The sequence below is a fragment of the Hyperolius riggenbachi genome, chromosome 5 (assembly GCF_040937935.1).
Source record: "Hyperolius riggenbachi isolate aHypRig1 chromosome 5, aHypRig1.pri, whole genome shotgun sequence".
Lineage (NCBI taxonomy): Eukaryota > Metazoa > Chordata > Amphibia > Anura > Hyperoliidae > Hyperolius > Hyperolius riggenbachi.
Window position 1 is genome coordinate 406,523,787 of NC_090650.1, and position 18,844 is coordinate 406,542,630.

Here is an 18,844-nt window from a genome sequence, read left to right on the forward strand (position 1 = left end):
TGCCGGATCTTTATCTGAATCCCTCCTGGATCCCCGTGTCAGCCACCTTCCAGCACGTAGTCCTGCCCCCTCGCAGAAAAGGGCCTCTCACCACCAGTGGTGGGGGTAAATTCCCTGGTGGTGAGAGGTCCAGGGCCCACCCACACTTTCCTCTAGGTATCTCATTGTGGTTTGGGGGCCCCGGCCAGTGAGAGAGACCTGGGGCCCCCGACTGTCGTGCAAGCCAGTGTTTGTGATTTTAAATTTATTTTTTTGCAGCTTTCAGGATGCGGCTGACAGATGAGTGGTGCGGGAGGAGACTGTGTGGGAGATTCCTGCACGGGGCGTCCCTGCAAACGATGTAATCTATGATTACGTCCAACCGAAGCCTCCCACCTAAATGCTAATTTATGCAATTCCTGCTAGATTTGGTATGGCAGGCAAAGGGTGTATGACGGTACACCTGATTGGCTGACTGGCGGTGCTGACCAAATAAAGGTAGGAAAGTGCTTTAGCTGGAAGTTAGCAATTGTGTTTGTTGCAGTTAGCATTCAGTTCAGAGGCAGTGGGGGGTGAATTCCCTGGGGGTGAGAGGTCCATGGCCCACCCGCACTTCCCACTGGGTATCACATGGTGGTTTGAGGGCCCCGGCCAGTGAGAGAGCCCGGGGCACCCGGCTGTCATGCGAACCAGTGATTGTAATATAAAATAGTAATCAGTAGATAGGGATGGATAATTTAGAGCTTTATATTAAAGTGGCCACACACCATAGTATTTTTCAAATATCTGTTCAATTCCAAAATAGCAATCAATTTTTCTGACTGATTGTAACAATTCAAAAATCTGACCAATACACTACACACCTATGTTCAATTTTTCCCCAATCATGAGTAAAATAATTGAAAGCTCAGAAAAAATTTAATTGGATCTGTATATCAAGTAAGTGACAATCCATTACACACCATACAATTTTTGATAAAGTTGGTCTGAATTTTCCAACATGTCCAATCACCAAAATTCGAAAAAGAAAAATGGAAAATTCGATCGGATTTATCGACTAACAAAGAAAACCTCTCGATTTTTCGGGACAACCAATCAAAATCATCGAATTGGTCGAAAAATTGGATCTTTTAATTGAATGGTGTGTAACCACCTTTAGGCTAGGTTTCCACTTGTGCGTTTTGTGTCAGATTTTTCTGTCAGAAAATTCGCATTGATTTTGCAACTAATGGCGGTGAATGGGGCTGTTTCCACTCAATGCGAATTTTCGTTAACGTTCGTACGTGTGAAAAAATCTGAGCTCCTGTATCATTTTTTTGGACATCGCGTACGATTCGCGTACAATGCTTTGTATAGGCATTGTAAATTTTCACGTTACCTGCCCGAAAATTCGCATTAGATCCATGCTTAGAGGAAGTTGTCAGCAGTCATGACTAAGCTGTTACTAGGCAGATTATGCATATTTAACTAATGCGAATTTTCGCGTACGAAAATTCGCATAAAAACGCGTACAAATTTACATGTGAATTTTCCCCAATCAGAAAAATCTTATACGATTTTTTGCAGGCGAAAATGTCATGCTACAGTGGAAACGTAGCCTTAGTGAAAAATCATTAATATGGCCTACAGTATATTTATTAATATTATCATTTTTTTTTTTACCTGTAATGTCGAGTAGTGTCATAACTACAATTCATGGGGCCCCCAGTGAAACTTTGATAGGGCCCTCCAATGGTCACACCCCTTTCCTTGCCTCCCTTGTTGCCCTTCATGGCCTTGGGGCCCATCTCACAACAGTCATAAAACAAGTGTGGCCATCATGATCTTCACACCCATAACAAGTGTAGCCACAAAAACACCTGATCTGAAGTATGGACCCCTTTATTGGAAGAAGGAAAGGTTAGTAGTTGGGGCCGCCCACAGCTCAGGGCACCCGCAGGCGCTGCTCTCCCTTAATTACGCCCCTGATGTAGAGTTACCATTTTAAGGTACTAATAAAAGATTAAAAGACGAAGGAAGTGATGAACGTTTTTATTAAGCAGGGAATTTCACGACTCATCTATCTTCTGTTTTATGGGACTTTGCATCTACATCTATCCCACGGATAGGTCTGGACTGTTTTTATGACTTCTGATAAATGTAAACGAACTGCGTTTGGAAATAAAATAATGAAGAACATAATGTTCGCTACCTAGGCCTCTCAGCTGCCGTTGGCCGCGATCCAAGACAATTATGTTGATAAAGTACATTCCGTGAGCAAACAACATTTATTTAAACCTTTAACTTTGCTCGGCGGACAAAACATTTTGTCAGATCTCGTATATCAAATTGTCAACTCAAGTTTTTAATCAGCTTATATGGGGAGCTAATTGCTACATGGAGGACTATTACAGAGTTTCCTGATAGGATGATATTGATATGTCTGCAAGACGCGATCATCATACGCCAAGTTACCGGGTAGCTTTCTGAAGTGGAGCTTGTAATGAGTTTATATTGTTGTTAATGTGAAATTCCAGTCAAATAGAGGGAGGGTTTATTCCTCTGTCTTTATCACTGTTTGTGTTTCTGTTGGAAATATTGCTCCTGACTTCCTGTTTAACAGGAAGTGGAGATTTTATAAGGAAAATCAATACCTCTCCTCTGGCAAATAAAGACGGGCATGGCCACAAAAACATATCCAACAAGCTTTTGTCAGATATGATATTGGGGTCTCTGTGGCAACGGTGGGGGCCATAAGGGCATGGGAAGCTTCTTTAGGATCCAGAGGCTTCTCTCTTCTTAGGTAAGTATCTCTTTTTTTTTTAATTTGGTCCACTTCAGGTACACTTTAAAGCACAGAAAAAAGAAAAAAGAAATGGGGAGCGCTAGAAGTAATGACCGGACTGTAACCCAAAATTGGGGAGCCGTTTCCCTTACAAAGCGTACTGTGGAAAAAGAATTGAAGGTGCCGTCTACTTACAGTATCAAAAAGTTTATTGAGAAAAAGACCAAAAATTGATAGCACATTGTATTCCCTTATCCCCCCCCCCCCCCCCCCCCCAAGTATTCCACATTTTAAGCACACTTAAAGGGAGAGGAATATGATACCTGACATATCTATTTCCTTTTAACAAATGCAGATTGCTTGGCTGTCCTGCTGATCCTCTGCCTCTTATACTTTTAGGTGCAGACCATGAACAAGCATGCAGCAGATCAGATGTTTCTGGCTGAAGTCTGACTGGATTAACTGCAGCCAAAGAGATCAGCAGGCCTGCCAGGCAACTGGTATTGTTTAAAAGGGAATAACTATGGAAGCCTCCATATGCCTCTCACTTTAGGTGTGCTTTTAATAGGGGCATATAGGACATAAAGTGGTATAGAGGGATTTGGTCCCGTCCATAATAGACACAGTTGTAAGCTATGAGGTTAGGAATGACATTTCAGCAAGTCGGACCGAGACATTACTAAAAACATTATCAGTCCGTAGTGTGTGAAAAGAACAGATTGTTAGGTTTCAATGCTACAAAAACAGGAAACAAACAAACAAAAAAAAACCAGTAAACAAAAAACAGGAAACAAAAAAACACTCGGACACCGGGAGCCCGATCTGGTGTGATATCGTCTTGGTTGGTAGAAATAAAGTGAATCTTGTATGGCAATACTCACAAAGGTGGGTTGCTCCCAAGAGGCAACCGCTCGTGTACGCGGGTGGGGAAGAATCTTCCCCACTCGGCCTTTTCTTAGATAGTCTCGGTCACAGCTCCAAATGAAAAAATATTTGGCTCGCTGATTAAGCGAGGGCGAATGCCCTACTAAATTGGGTATAAGAGGTGAATTTGGAAGGTAGGAGGTGCCCAATTCGACTAAATGATTATTAGTAATATCGTGAGTAGTGAAACTCAAAATAAATAGGAAATGTTTAGTAAAGGGTATAATATTATTTCATTTATTAGTTGTGAACAGCACAGTGACAACGTGTTTCTCGGCGTAAGCCGCTTCCTCAGGTCAAGTGTGTGCCGGCTATGCCGTGCAGGGTATCCAGAGGCGCCTGTCTTAGTGTGCCTCTGGATACCCTGCACGGCATAGCCGGCACACACCTGACTTGAGGAAGCGGCTTACGCCGAGAAACGCGTTGTCACTGTACTGTTCACAACTAATGAAATAATATTTTACCCTTTACTAAACATTTCCTATTTATTTTGAGTTTCACTGCTCACGATATTACTAATAATCATTTAGTCGAATTGGGCGCCTCCTACCTTCCAAATTCATCAGATTGTTAGGTTTGTATTGTTGTCCATTCGGGAAAAAGTCATATTACAGTATGTCAGAAGATGTTGTGTATAGAAAAATATATAGTCCCTTTTATCTATTCCCCCAGTGTCTTCACCCAACTACCTTCTAGATTTTAAGCTCACAAGGGCAGGGACCTCCTCCCTTTGTTTCCCATTTCTGTGCATTATAAACATCTTGTAATAGGTTTTATTACTTAAACTGCAGTGTCGTAAAGCAACCACAAGATGTCATTGTGTATGCAAAGTGCCGCAATGATCTCTATGGTATTTTGATTTTCTGTATTCATTCTGTGTGTTCTTCTCTGTTCTAAGTAAGCTGCATTTCCTGATGGTTGTGTATGAAATATCTCTGCATGTATTTCTTCAGTAAATATTTCTAACTTGTTTTACTGGTTGCCCATCTGTGTGTACCTTATAAATTATAAATGATCAGAAGAAGAAGATGAGTCTTCAACAAAGAATAAGAGCAGGCAAATTTCCACCACAATAAATATTGGGGTCACGGCACAGCTCTGCATTCGTGGATACCCAGAAAAAGGAAAGATGCTTACCAGCTGGACACAACCTATTTCTTCAGTAAAGATTTCTAATTTGTTTTACTGGTTGCCCATCTGTGTGTACCTTATAAATTATAAATGATCAGCGCAGAGTCCAAAAGCAGAAGATGAGTCTTCAACAAAGAATAAGAGCAGGCAAATCTCCACCACAATAAATATTGGGGTCACGGCACAGCTCTGCATTCATGGATACCCAGAAAAAGGAAAGATGCTTACCAGCTGGTGACAACCCACATTATAAGGTTGTATCAACAATTTGGTAGGACATCAGGAAACAACAGTCTGTCCAGGATCCACCAATTCAGCAATGATTCATCTCACAAATGAATATCAGTAGTAAACATCATAAAAAACAAATGGCAACTCTAAGTATAAACCGTTTAATATAGAGTTTTCATACTAGACACAGCATAAAAAATAGCATGAAAACAATACTTACATACGGGGCCCATGCCCTGGCACCTTTATACTGTCCTTTACTGTTGACCCATACACCCGTGCAACTTTCTCGGGGTTCCCATTGCATAGGCCCCGTATGTAAGTTTTGTTTTTATGCTATTCTTTATGCTGTTTTTACTATGAAAACTCTATATTAAACGGTTTACACTTAGTTGCCGTTTGTTTTTTATGATGTTTACTATTGATATCCATTCGTGAGATGAATCATTGCTGAATTGGTGAATCGTGGACAGACTGTTGCTTCCTGATCGTTGATACAGCCTTATAATGTGGGTTGTGTCCAGCTGGTAAGCCTCTTTCTTTTTTTTGGGTATCCATGAATGCAGAGCTGTGCCGTGACCCCAATATTTATTGTGGTGGAGATTTGCCTGCTCTTATTCTTTGTTGAAGACTCATCTTCTGTTTTTGGACTCTGCGCTGATTATTTATAATTCACCTGTTCGTGAACTCTGGACATTGTTCTTCTCTCAGCAGTGGCCACTTTGTTTCCTTGGCGCTGATACACATATGCAAACTTGTTTATCTGTGTGTACCAACCACTCTGGTCCATCACATCTATCAGTATAGGTGATGTTTCTCAAACTACACAACAACTGTACCGTGTGTTGAACTGCTCATGTAGCTGTACTTCCCCCTTTGTTGTATGTTTTGTATGTTGTACATCGCTACAGAATAGGTTGGCACTATATAAAAAAAGAACAATAGTAGTAAATAATAATCCCCTCTCACGCTGTAAGGCCTTCTCCTGGATTCCAAGGCATTGCCAGGTTTGAGCTCTAATCCAGCAGTGGGAGTTGGCTGCTCCAGTTCAGTATTTCAATCCCAAGGTAATTGGAAAGGAACTCACAGGTTACACAGGCTAATTAACTAGTTAACTTATACTGAACATTTCTCTGTGTCCAGTTTGAGCCTCGCAAACACAAACAGGATGTACCAGTATGTCCTGTCAATCAGCAGTGGGTGCCATGCATTTAAACAACTCGTTCACGGTGGGACTTACACATGAGTGATTGGTGAATGGAATCATGTGTTCCCCGAGCTAATCATAGCGCCTGCATATGAATGAACATGACTCCAATCAGTAGCCATGTTCATTCATAAAAATGAAAGAAAAAAAGTGTAAAATATGATCAGACGCTTCCTGGTAACCCATGATAGTGTATAATGCCATCCTGTGCCTAACCGTAAACCTTCCCGGACACTACCTGCCAGATGCCTAACCCTAACAATCCCCCCGCCCCCCACCCCCAAATTACCTGCCTGATGCCTAACCCCAAGGCCCTATTCTCTTCACCCCTGCCGCCACAGCAAACCCCACACGAGAAAAAGTAGAAAAAAGTACGCTCTTAGGCACTGCCAAAAGCATCTATAGAAATATTGGCATTGAGCCGTAATTTTGGTGGCTGATAAATAGTGGGCACTGTACTTATGGCCTGCTATTTATCGGGCACCCAAATCATGGCCCAATGCTGATATGGCCCAATGCTTCGCCATGTGATCTCCGGGGGCTTTGCCTCCTCCAGGCCTTTTTAATACTAGACAGTTTACAGCCACCTGGCATTAGCAGCCTGTTGGTCTGGGCAGATAGATTGATGCTGTGCAGTGGTGGATATACTCATAGAGCAGGTTTAGTGGAGAAAACATTTATTTGCATTCATTTTACTGCCCAGGGGCTTATCTGGCTGCATGTAAACTATGTTACACGAGGCAGGGGGGCACTCCTGTACTATTTTATACAGAAACTATCATAGTGATATTGCTGTGTGGGGCTTATTCAGTTATATTTACAGGCAAATTAGAGCAGGCAGGGCCAAGGAGGGCCTGCTGTAGAAATTTATGGAGTTTTTATTGAATCGTTTATGTGTCATCAGGGGCTTATTTCACAGCATTTATTCCATTTCAGACAACACGTGAAGAAGCAACACATATTTCCCTAAGTTTGTCCTCGTTGTGTCATTGCTGTTTATAACTGCTGTCTTCCCATTTGATTTAACACATCTGCATCCAGTTATAAAGAGACACTAGTTGCAAATAACACTGTGGCATTGCTATACTGGCCTTTGCCATTCTTTTGTGTTATCTCTTTTAAAGGGCAACTATCAAAGTTAGCTAAAATTCTAAATGCCACATATATTTCCAGTGATTACTAGCAAATAGCGATACAAAGGCTTTTTTCATCTTTTTATTTTTTGTGTGAAGAAAAAATGACATTTACAGACAACAGATTCACTGTGGGTATTACTACGGAGGACTGTGTCCAACACATCCAGCATACAGAAACAGTCCTCACTGGCTGTAATCCTGTGACTGAAATGTCTTCAGAATGATAGAAAGCAGAAATATAGCATCAATATAGCGTGTAAATAACTCATCAGCTGTTCCTGTGTCTCTCTCTGCCTCACGCAGTGTAAAGTAAACAGAAATTACAACCAGAAAGAGCTCATTCTGAATGGGGGGGGGGGGGGAGTATAAATATACAATACAGGAATAAAGTAAGCCTCCTTCTCTTCAGATCCTTTCTCTGTAGCTGAAAAACCTCTCACCTATTGTCATATGATCTGTGAAAAAGTAGTGTGTGGGCAGTGCAGAAACAAACATTAAATCATTCCTCAGTAAATAGTGACAGAGAAGTGGAACCTACCTACATGGTACAGCCCCTGCCTTCCTGATGCCCACTTTGTTACAAAAGTTGATAAACAAATAATTTCTTTTTCACACAGGATGTAATCAGAAACGCCTGAAAAGCTTTCTATTGTTGATGGCTAAAAGCTCTATAGGTATGTGGGGTTTAGAGAATCACAGTTTCTTTGCTAGTTCCTCTTTAAGGTGTGTACGCACTGCTGATTTATGTGGCCCGCCGTGGATCAGGACCCGATCTCCTTGGGCAACATCTCTGGGCCAGCTTGTACAGACGCATGTCAGCTGTGTTGGTGATGAAATGTTCTGTTGATATGCGGGGGTGGAGGGAAGACGGAGCGGCGCCTGCGTGAGGTCACAGAGTGGACGGGGGAATGACATCATCAAAGCGGCTGACCATCCTTTGGGTGAGTTGATCCACCGGGCGGATCGCTTGTGCGTTAGGCAGTCAGGGGCTTTGTACACACACCTGATTATCGTCTGAGGCGGCCATTATTGACTGCCTCAGACAACTTTAATCAAGTGTGTGACGTACAGGCCTTTATAAAACACATTAATTTAGCTTCACACATTTTTGTAATATGCCTCTGCACAAAATACCACCGCTTAAAGGCCACCCAAAGTGAAAAAAAAAAACAAATGAAATAAACAATCGTATCTATCCTCCTACTAAAAATGACTTTTTAAGATATTCCACAGTTTTATTTTGTATTTAAATCTACTTTTTATGTTTTAACTGTTTTATTGTTTTTGCTCAATGACACTTTCCATGAAGTATGCCAGAGCTAAACTCTCTGAAATATTTATTCTTTTTATCTCTTTCCTGCTCTTAGAAGTCATTTTTCTGCTAGGAAAATGTTTTATAGTTGTAATTTCTTATCAGTGAAGGTCACACTGTGGACTGACCCAGTCCTGACTCAGACAGGAACTGCCACTTGCATGCCAGATGTTTAACTCTTTCAGGCAGAGAAAGAAAAACAGCAACACAGCATAGTTATTTGTATGCTCGGCACTGTACATACACGTCTATCTCATCATGTCACATGTCACCCTGGGTCTCCTTTAAAGAGGAACTGCAGTGAAAATAACAGTGAAGTGCTAAATTTTTACAATAATTATTTATAAATTATTTTGTCAATGTTTGCCCATTGTAAAATCTTTCCAAAGACATAACAACTATGGTTGTTTAGGAGATACCTTTAACGACTAACTGTACAAGATTTCCTTGCAAGCTTTCAAAACTTTAAGTTTCTTCTTCAAGCATGTTTAAGAACTGGATCAGAACCATACAAAGTACTGTCACATACCCCGCCTTTATATATAGAATTTTGTAGAGTATACTGCAATCTGACCTCATGTTAGTCTTCCTCTTTTTTTAAATGTAAATGATGTCATCAAGGCTTAGATCTATTAACTCTAATGCTGGATACACACGGTGCGTTCCCATACTCGATGCGCCGCTCGATTCCCGTCGATTTGCGGCCGCTCAATTATTTCCGACATGTCCGATTCGCGGTTCGATGGATCGTTAGGTCGATTTGGCATACTTTACATGAGAATCAACCTAACAATCATCGAAATGCGCTCGGAAATGCTCGGAAATGATCGAGCGGCCGGAAATCGAGCGGCGCATCGAGTGCGGGAATGCACCACGTGTATCCAGCATAAAGGCTCTATACAATGGGTAGAGACATACACACATTAATCAAATTAGCTAATTGTCAGCACCAAAACACAAACTCTAAATACATTAGAAGTTTTAAATCAGGATGATACCATTTATTAGCTGTCAGAGAACAATAGGTGATAACAGTTGATACAACAGGTAATAAAAGGTCAGAAAGTCTGCCAGCAGGACCCTGTGATGTAAAGATTAGGTGCCTGTTTCTAGTGGACGCATCAAACAATGAAAAACGTCATCAATTACCATATGTATTGGCAGGTCTGAGGGCTGCAGGAGATAGGTATTTGTGAAAGTTTGAATGCCTTTTCCTGTCAGGCAGTATAAGCCTTTCTAATGTTCATAATGCACCATGAACCCCGGTTTCTAAGCTTTGATGACATCATTTACATTTAAAAAAAGAGGAAGACTAACATGAGGTCAGATTGCGGTATACTCTACAAAATCATATATAAAGCCGGTGTATGTGACACATGCCTGAAGTTTCGAAAGCTTGCAAATAAATCTTGTACAGTTAGTCATTAAAAGGTATCACCTAAACAACCTTTGTTGTTATGTCTTCGGATTCTCTCAATGACTAATACCGGACCACACGCAACTAAAATCTTTCCTCTCCCTGATTTACATTCTGACATTTATCACATGGCAACATCTTTACTGCTGGCAGGTGATCTCTGTGGAAGGAGATGCTGTTTGTTTGGCAATTGGAAACAGCTGTTATTTCCCACAATGCAACAAGGCTCCCACAGTGTGATGTCAGCACCCTGGTGCTGACATCACACTGTGGGCGGGGTTTCACCACAACATCAGTCATACAGAGCTCCCTGATGATCCGTTTGAGAAAAAGAAAATATTTATCATGGGAAAGAGAGTAGTATCAGCTACTGACTGCTGTGAAGTTCAATCCTTGGTTACGGGTTCTCTTTAATTTATGCTCAGTTTAACAAACTGGTGTAAGGTTTATATCACACGTCAGCTAGTACATTATAACTGAGCACTGCTCATTACGTACTGCAGCCAATGCAGCTAATTTTGCTCAGTGACCATTATTTAATCACTTGAATCTACCCGTATATCCTCAAAAGCAAGCCAACCCGCATATAAGCCCACCCCCCTACTTTTACCTGAAAAAAAAACAGGAAAGAAATGATTGACCCTCATATAAGCCGGGGGTAGGAAATGCTGGCCGCGTGATCCCCCCAGTGTGTCCCAGTATAGCTAGTATAGTGCCCAGTATAGCTAGTATAGTGCCCAGTATGGGTAGGTAGTGCCCTAGTATAGCTAGTAAAGTGCCCAATATAGCTAGTATAGTGCCCAGTATGGGTAAGTAGTTCCCCAGTATAGCTAGTATAGTGCCCAGTATAGCGCCCAGTATAGCTAGTATAGTGCTCAGTATAGCTAGTATAGTGCCCAGTATGGCTAGAAAAGTGCCCAGTATAGCTAGTATAGTGCCCAGTATAGTGGCCAGTATAGCTAGTATAGTGCCCCAGTATAGCTAGTATAGTGCCCAGTATTGGTAGGTAGTGCCCCAGTATAGCTAGTATAGTGCCCAGTATGGGTAGGTAGTGCCCCAGTTTAGCTAGTATAGTGCCCAGTATAGGTAGGTAGTGCCCAGTGCAGTGCCCAGTATAGGTAGGTAGTGCCCAGTATAGCGCCCAGTATAGGTAGGTAGTGCCCAGTATAGTGCCCCAGTATAGCTAGTACAGTGCCCAGTATAGGTAGTGCCCCCTCCTCTCCCCCGCCCCGCGGTCGCCGCTATTACCTGAGCTGGCGCCGCATCTTCTATTACTCCCCTCTCCGCTCGTAAAGTAATTCACTCACAGCAGCGCGCCCCATGGGGCTGCTGTGTGATGACGAGGCAGGAAGCCATAGAGAGAGAGAGCGGTTCCCATAGCTTTTGAGGATATACGGGTAGATTCAAGTGATTAAATAATGGTCACTGAGCAAAATTAGCTGCATTGGCTGCAGTACGTAATGAGCAGTGCTCAGTTATAATGTACTAGCTGACGTGTGATATAAACCTTACACCAGTTTGTTAAACTGAGCATAAATTAAAGAGAACCACAAGTGACTCGCAAGCAAGCCGACCCCCCAACTTTTGACCCCCTTTTTGGGGGTCAAAAATTCGGCTTGCTTGCGAGTATATACGGTATTTGGACAACTTTAGTCGTCCAGATAGAAGCTTCTAAAGTCTAACTGGACCCATATTCGGATACAGTGTTACTGTGGCAGGGTGCACAGAATACCACACTACCAACATTTTAGGCCAACCACAAGGCTTGGAAGTATTGGGCCAAACAGAGAATCGGTATTGTACTACGGAATCTCACAAGAAGCATGCCGAGCATAGTGGAAACAAAGCCTTAATCACAACATCAAAACTGTAGCAATAATGCAACAGCCAGATGAGTTGTAGATGCAAAAAAGGGTGCATAATGTAATGCGGGTGAGAGGGAGAAGGTGAACTGTGGGCACAGACACCAGAAAGCCTGACAGCCGTTTTGTGCCGATCAGCACTTCCTCTGAGGCTGATAAGTGTGCATGGATCTATAAATAACATAGGATCTGTGAACATGGCTGTTTTCTGATGCAGAAACTATACTTTTTTTCCTGGGGTGAACGGGACCTAAAGCATTTAAAGCAAGTTAAAAACACAAGTCATAAATGTAATATTGATTCATCTACCAAACATCAGTCTTCCTTTCTTCAGAGGAAACCTCGTTCCCCTTTCCATGTTTGGACTCCAAATAACTCCAGGCTTTGCTGTACATTCCCAAGACAAATGTGTAAAATATGAAATTCTGCCTACAATGCACAATGAAGAGATTGCAACCTACAACGGCAATGTCTGGCTCTTATTTCCCCACATTTTACCAGCTGCCGACGTTTTGTCGATGGGCTGTTTTTACGTGATATTTAGCGATCAATGTGTAAATTAGAAAGCTGAGGATTTATTGCGAAATAATATATTCATGCATGATTCATCAGCTCTAATGCATAAATGAACATTTTCCTCCATTCTCGGTCTCAGATATTGCTCTCGGCACATTTCACGTGATTGATGCGACTTAGATTCCTAATTTTTAATTTTCCCGACTGTGTTCACAACTCACGTCAATGGAAACATAACATTTCCCATGAAGCTTTGTTACTATGTAGCCTGACATGACTTCAACTGCTGTGAACGTGCAAAATAGGCACAGCGGAAATGTGGGCACCAGAAATATAGGCTAGTAGTAGAATATTGGTAAAAATACAAATATTTTACTATTGGACAGTGGTAATTCTGATAGTAAAATATCAGTAAATTTTACCAAAATTGTACTATCGCTAAATCTAACCCTATTCTCACACAAGCCCTCCATCTACCGATGCTTAACCATGACCGACCTCCCCCCCATGATCCCTAACCCTAACCGAACTCCCTCACTAATCCCTAACTCCCTCCACCAATGCCAAACCCTAACTGACTTCCCACCCATACCTAACCCTAACTAACTCCCCCATCAATGCCTAGCCCTAACCATCCACCATTGATGTGAACCCTAAGGGCCCGTTTCCACTACAGCGGAAATCGAGCCGAATCCGTAGAGTTTCCCCATAGGCAAATCACGTGGGGAATCTCTGCCATGGCGGATAATGATGCCACTTTTAGAATCGCTTGCCATAACGATTCGGCTGACATTGCAGTCGTTTTTACGAGAGTAGCAGCGAATCCCATAGCCGTGCATGGCACGGCTTCCAGGATTCTGTGTCCTCTCGTGAAAACTACTGCAATGTCAGCCGAATCATTATGTGTCCCTTTCTGTCCCCCATATGTCCCCTTATGCCCCCCCCCCATGTTTCCCCCCCCCCCCCCGTGCATAATTAGCAGTGTCGGGAGCACGACTCACCTAATCCATGGCTCGCTCCGCAAATGCAGACCTCTCTTCTCCTGCACTGCTTCCCTAGTGTCGGCTTTTGCTGATGATGCAATCAGCAGAAGCCAACACTAGGGGAACCATGCCGGAAATGAGAGGTCTGCAATCGCCGAGGGAGCCATGTATTAGGTGAGACATGCTGCAGACAATGCTAACTATACATGGGGGAGCAGGAGACATGGGTCGGAGCAGAGACACCTGAGGGCACGAAGACACACAGGGTGGGAAGCTGAGACACTGGGTGAACAGGAGTCATGGGGAGACAGAGACACACATAGGGAGACAATACAGGGAGTCCCCGACGTTGTGGCGGGTGGGCAGTTTGAATCAGCAGAAGTTCATAAATTGGGTAATCCCTGCATTAGCCATATAAGACTTTTTTTTCACCATTTTTTGGGGGGAGAAAAAGTGTGTCTTATACGGCTGAAAATTCGGTAAATGTGCCTAAAATGATCATAAAGTCTCCTTCAGCTTGGAATTGTTAACATGTCACTGCCCATCCTAGGTTTGTATTAGAAGATGCTTGGATGATAAATTGATGGGTTGCCGCTGGCAATGGATCCATTTTTCATCTCTTCACTTTGTGGCAGCCCTGGGATGCTCAGGACAAGTAATCTCCGACAATTCAGCGAGGTCCTCTGACAGCAGCAGAGGCCTCTGTAGTAAAAGGCTTCCCCTGGCCATATTCATTTTCAAAGAGACTCTGTCTATGTACAAATTTCTCAGGGACTGCTACAAATGCGCAGAGAAGTTGTGTCACTTTTGATGTTACAGCAATTCAGTTGCTGTACAGAGGTGCTCTGCTTGCTATAACTGAATTGCTGTTGTGTATCCCCTGCTTATTGCCTGAAGAAGTGGGCTGTGCCCGCGAAACGCGTTGCACCTTTGGGGTATTTTCAATAAATGTGTATATCTATACATTTACAGTCCTTGGTGTCTGCTTTAACGGAGGCGAGTCCACCACTTCCTCCCAGCAATTTTTTTTTAAAATTTTATGTACTTTTATCCTTCTGGCGCCTCTGTTCACCTACCAATATATTTGAGTCCACCCCAGGTGGAGGGGTGATCTACCCCCTTTCTTCCTATCTACAGAGAGCGACTTCTTAATCCTGAGTGAGGACAGGTCTAATCTCCTCACCTGCCTAATGAGTGGTTACCTAGGTGGTAACCCGTGTTTGTGAGTATTACCATCTCACTGTTTCATTTATCCAATCAATTTTGACATACTACACCATATTGGGCTCTCGATTTCTCTTCAACTTTAGCCTCCATTGCAAATGCCAACCTTGCCAGGTCGGCATCTACTGCACCCACGCAGAACACTCCAGGCCACGTAAGCGCGATCGTGAGCGGCGCAGCCACGCACATGCGCAGTAGATAGATGCTGACCTGGCAAGGAGGGGATCCTGGGACACCTGCGCAGGACGCTATTGCGGACAGCAACTTGGACAAGCATACGGATGGCCAAGGCTGCGCAGGCGCAGTGGCCTGGTGGTGAAAGCGAAATTCAGACCCGGCGGGGGAACGGAGGATCGTCGAGGACACGGGCACAGGATGGCTGCAGGGGGCTGGTAGAAGCCCCAGGTAAGTGAAACTCGTTTAGTTACATTTGGTTTAGATTCCCTTAAAGTACATAAAAATGTATTAAAATAAAGTGCACAAAAAATACTGGTATGAATTCCCTTTCATGCAATGCCATTGAAGACCTCATCAAAATATGAGGAGTGCATAGTCTGCGTTCAGGGCAGAGCATCATTGCCCACTACCGAAAGCTAATAAGATAACAGGTTTGACAAAGCGTTTTTCTCCCTCTCGGTTCACAGCGTTGGTCGCGGACCACACATTATTTGGAAACTCCATAGCTGTGTAGGCGCAGAACGTTTGATGAAACTGCTGAGGATGGGAAGAAATGAAACTGCACAAACATTAATCATGTTTTTTCATCTTGAAACTGAATATCTGATTTCCAGCAGTGTCAACCTGTTCGCTTTATTACATAATCCAACAAAACAACGTTCAAGGTGAAGGCCTCTCGAGTACTCAGGATGGAAGTTCAATTGACCTCACTGGAAAATACTCTACCGACCACAAGATTTGTTATTTTACGCTTTACATTAAAAACAGTCAGACAAAACAAAAGAGAAATTTGAGATACGGTGGAACAAGGCTAAAGCCCCGTCTACACGAGGCGATCTGGCAGCTCGATTAGCCGCCGAATCGCCTCTTCCACATCCCCGGGCGTACCAATCGCGTCCTCATTCGCCCGCGCTTGCATCGGATTCGATCCGTCCTCGACCCCGGACGCCGCTTATTTTCCGCTCGATTCCCTGCCATTGTCCCCTCGTGGGGAACGAGCAGGGAATCGGCGGCGGCAAAATCGGACCTGACGGATCTTATCAATCGAGCCGTATCAGCGGCTCGATTGATAAGGAACATCGCTCCGTGTAGACGGAGCTAAAGACTACGGCCTGCGGGCCAGATACACCCACTGCATCTTTTTTTACTGACCGCCAAAATGCTTTTTAAAGGGAACCTAAACTGAGAGGGATATGGATGCTTCCTTTTAAACAATACTGGTTTCCTGGCATCCTAGTGATCTCTATGGCTGCAGTAGTGGCTGAATCACACACCTGAAACAAACATGCAGCTAATCCAGTCTTACTGCAATCAGAGCACCTGATCTGCATGCTTGTTCAGGGGCTGTGGCTAAAAGTATTAGAGACACAGGATCAGCAGGAGAGTCAGGCAACTGGTATTATTTTAAAAGGAAAAATCCATAGCCATCTCAGTTTAGGTTCCCTTTAAATTGTTACTACAGGCCATGATTGTACCATCGCGTGGAGCTCCATAGCCGGAATGAAATAGCCTGACAGATTACCACATGTCACCTCTTTACTTGTCACTTGTCACCTATTAACTGAAACAACATCCCCACTTGTCATCTCTTCACTGAAACCCCCCATTTTTCTCTTTACCGAGCTCCCCCGCACTAATTAGGGCTTGATTCACTAAACTTTGATAACTCATATCACAACCGTTTTCGTGCGCGGTTTCGCATTTGCGTGCGATCGCAAATTTGCTTGCAAAAACGCATCCCTTTTTGGTAAAAAAATTCACTATTGCACGCGTTTTGTAAAAAATAATACCTTTTAATGGCTAACTGTTATTAAAGGATGCAAGCTTTCTAGGATGTAGTCCCCTTCTACATTGCGCATGCAAATTCGCAATCGCGTGCAAACGCGAAAACGCAAGCGAAAACAGCCATGATATGAGTTATCACGGTTTAGTGAACCAAGCTCTACGGGCCCATTTACACCTAATCAGTTGGTGTGCGTAATTATGCGGTGGTACGCGTCAGTACACGGTTTTTCCATAGCAGTGAATTGTGAAAAAGATTTCAGTTAAAACGCGTTAAGTGTGAAAGGTGCCATAGGAAAACATGGGACTTACTCTGAAAATCAGTTTTCCTTCAGTTATAACTGAGAGCAACTGATCAAGTGTAAACGGGGCCCTAGTCTCTAGTCATGACCTTATTACCCCCTCCCCCCCCCCCCCCCCACACACACACATAGTGATCAGTCATCTCTTTACCAACCCTAAGCACCCCCTCCAAGCATGTACTGGCCAGTCATCTCCTTACTGATGACTCTTCCCCTCCCCCCCACAGTAGCCTGCCACCTCTCTACTGGCTCTCCAGCCCTCTCCCCCCGCCCACATATAGTGGCCAGTCATCTCCTTACTGATGACAGCCCCCCCTCCCCCCACACAGTAGGCAGCCACCTCTCTACTGGCTCTCTAGTCCCCTCCCCCATGTACTGGCCAGTCATCTCCTTACTGATGACTCTTCCCCCCCCCCCCCACAGTAGCCTGCCACCTCTCTACTGGCTCTCCAGCCCTCTCCCCCCGCCCACATATAGTGGCCAGTCATCTCCTTACTGATGACAGCCCCCCTCCCCCCACACAGTAGGCAGCCACCTCTCTACTGGCTCTCCAGCCCTCTCCCCCCGCCCACATATAGTGGCCAGTCATCTCCTTACTGATGACAGCCCCCCTCCCCCCACACAGTAGGCAGCCACCTCTCTACTGGCTCTCTAGTCCCCTCCCCCATGTACTGGCCAGTCATCTCCTTACTGATGACAGCCCCCCCTCCCCCCCACAGCAGCCTGCCACCTCTCTACTGGCTCTCCAGCCCTCTCCCCCCACCCACATATAGTGGCCAGTCATCTCCTTACTGACAACCCCTCTTCCCCCCACTGTGATGAGTCAGCCGCTTACACGGGATAACTAGCGCGGCGACCAAAAGGACCACATTGAATATGGCAATATTGGGTTTACCAAGAAAAAAAAGTCTGTTTGGCATGGCTATTATCTTAATTTTTTTGCTTTCTACTTTCTAAAGCACATATTGGACAGCCATATGACATTTGTATGGAGACCAAGGCAAGATTTATACTTAAACTGCCTCTAGGCCAAAAATGTTAGGGCTCTCCTTCCATGGGCAGCAAAATCCCCCCGATTCCATGTGCAGCCCGCTCTTTTTTGTACAGCTCCCTTGGGCATCAGTTGCCCTTTTTCATGTGTTGCCTCCCATTTGCAGCCTCGCCTCCTCTTTCATATGTAGCAACCCCATGTAGCATGTTCAGGTTCTCTCTTGGGCTGCAGCCGCCTGGTCCTTTGTGGCCTTTCCAGAAGTCCGGCCCTGATGGAGATCCTTGCCAGGGAGAGATTATAAAATAATACCCGGTACAGAAACTTTTTTGTTACTAAAAGAATAAAGGAAATCTTTGGGTCCCCCCATGAGAAGGACTGATTCACGGGCGTAACTAGACTTCATAGGGCCCCCTGCAAAAATGATAGCATGGGGCCCCCTTGGTCCCCGAGCCCCATGAGGGTCATGTGATCGGGAGTTGGCGACTGGCAGCAGGGAATCAGCATCTAAAAGCAGAGAAAAATCCCAGCTACTCGCTATTCTGCATGGCGGGAGGAGGTGGTGGGGTCGGGATTTGGAAGCAAACAGGAGGTTTTTTTTGCTAATTGGCTACACTTGCAGTTGGGGAGAAGGAGGAGGGCCCCCAAAGGCCCCCCTGCGATGGCAGGAGTCCCCTGATGGTCAGTTTGTGAAAAGGAATAGATTTCTCATGTAAAAGGGGGTATCAGCTACTGATTGGGATAAAGTTCAATTCTTGGTCGGAGTTTCTCTTTAAGTTACAGTGCGCCTTTATATTCTACCACAATATGCCTATGGATGATTATTTCTGTACAGTGCATTCGTTTATCCCAAGTATTATACCTGATTCATAAAAAGTGCCCTTTGTTCTTCCTTAGGAGTTCTGATGA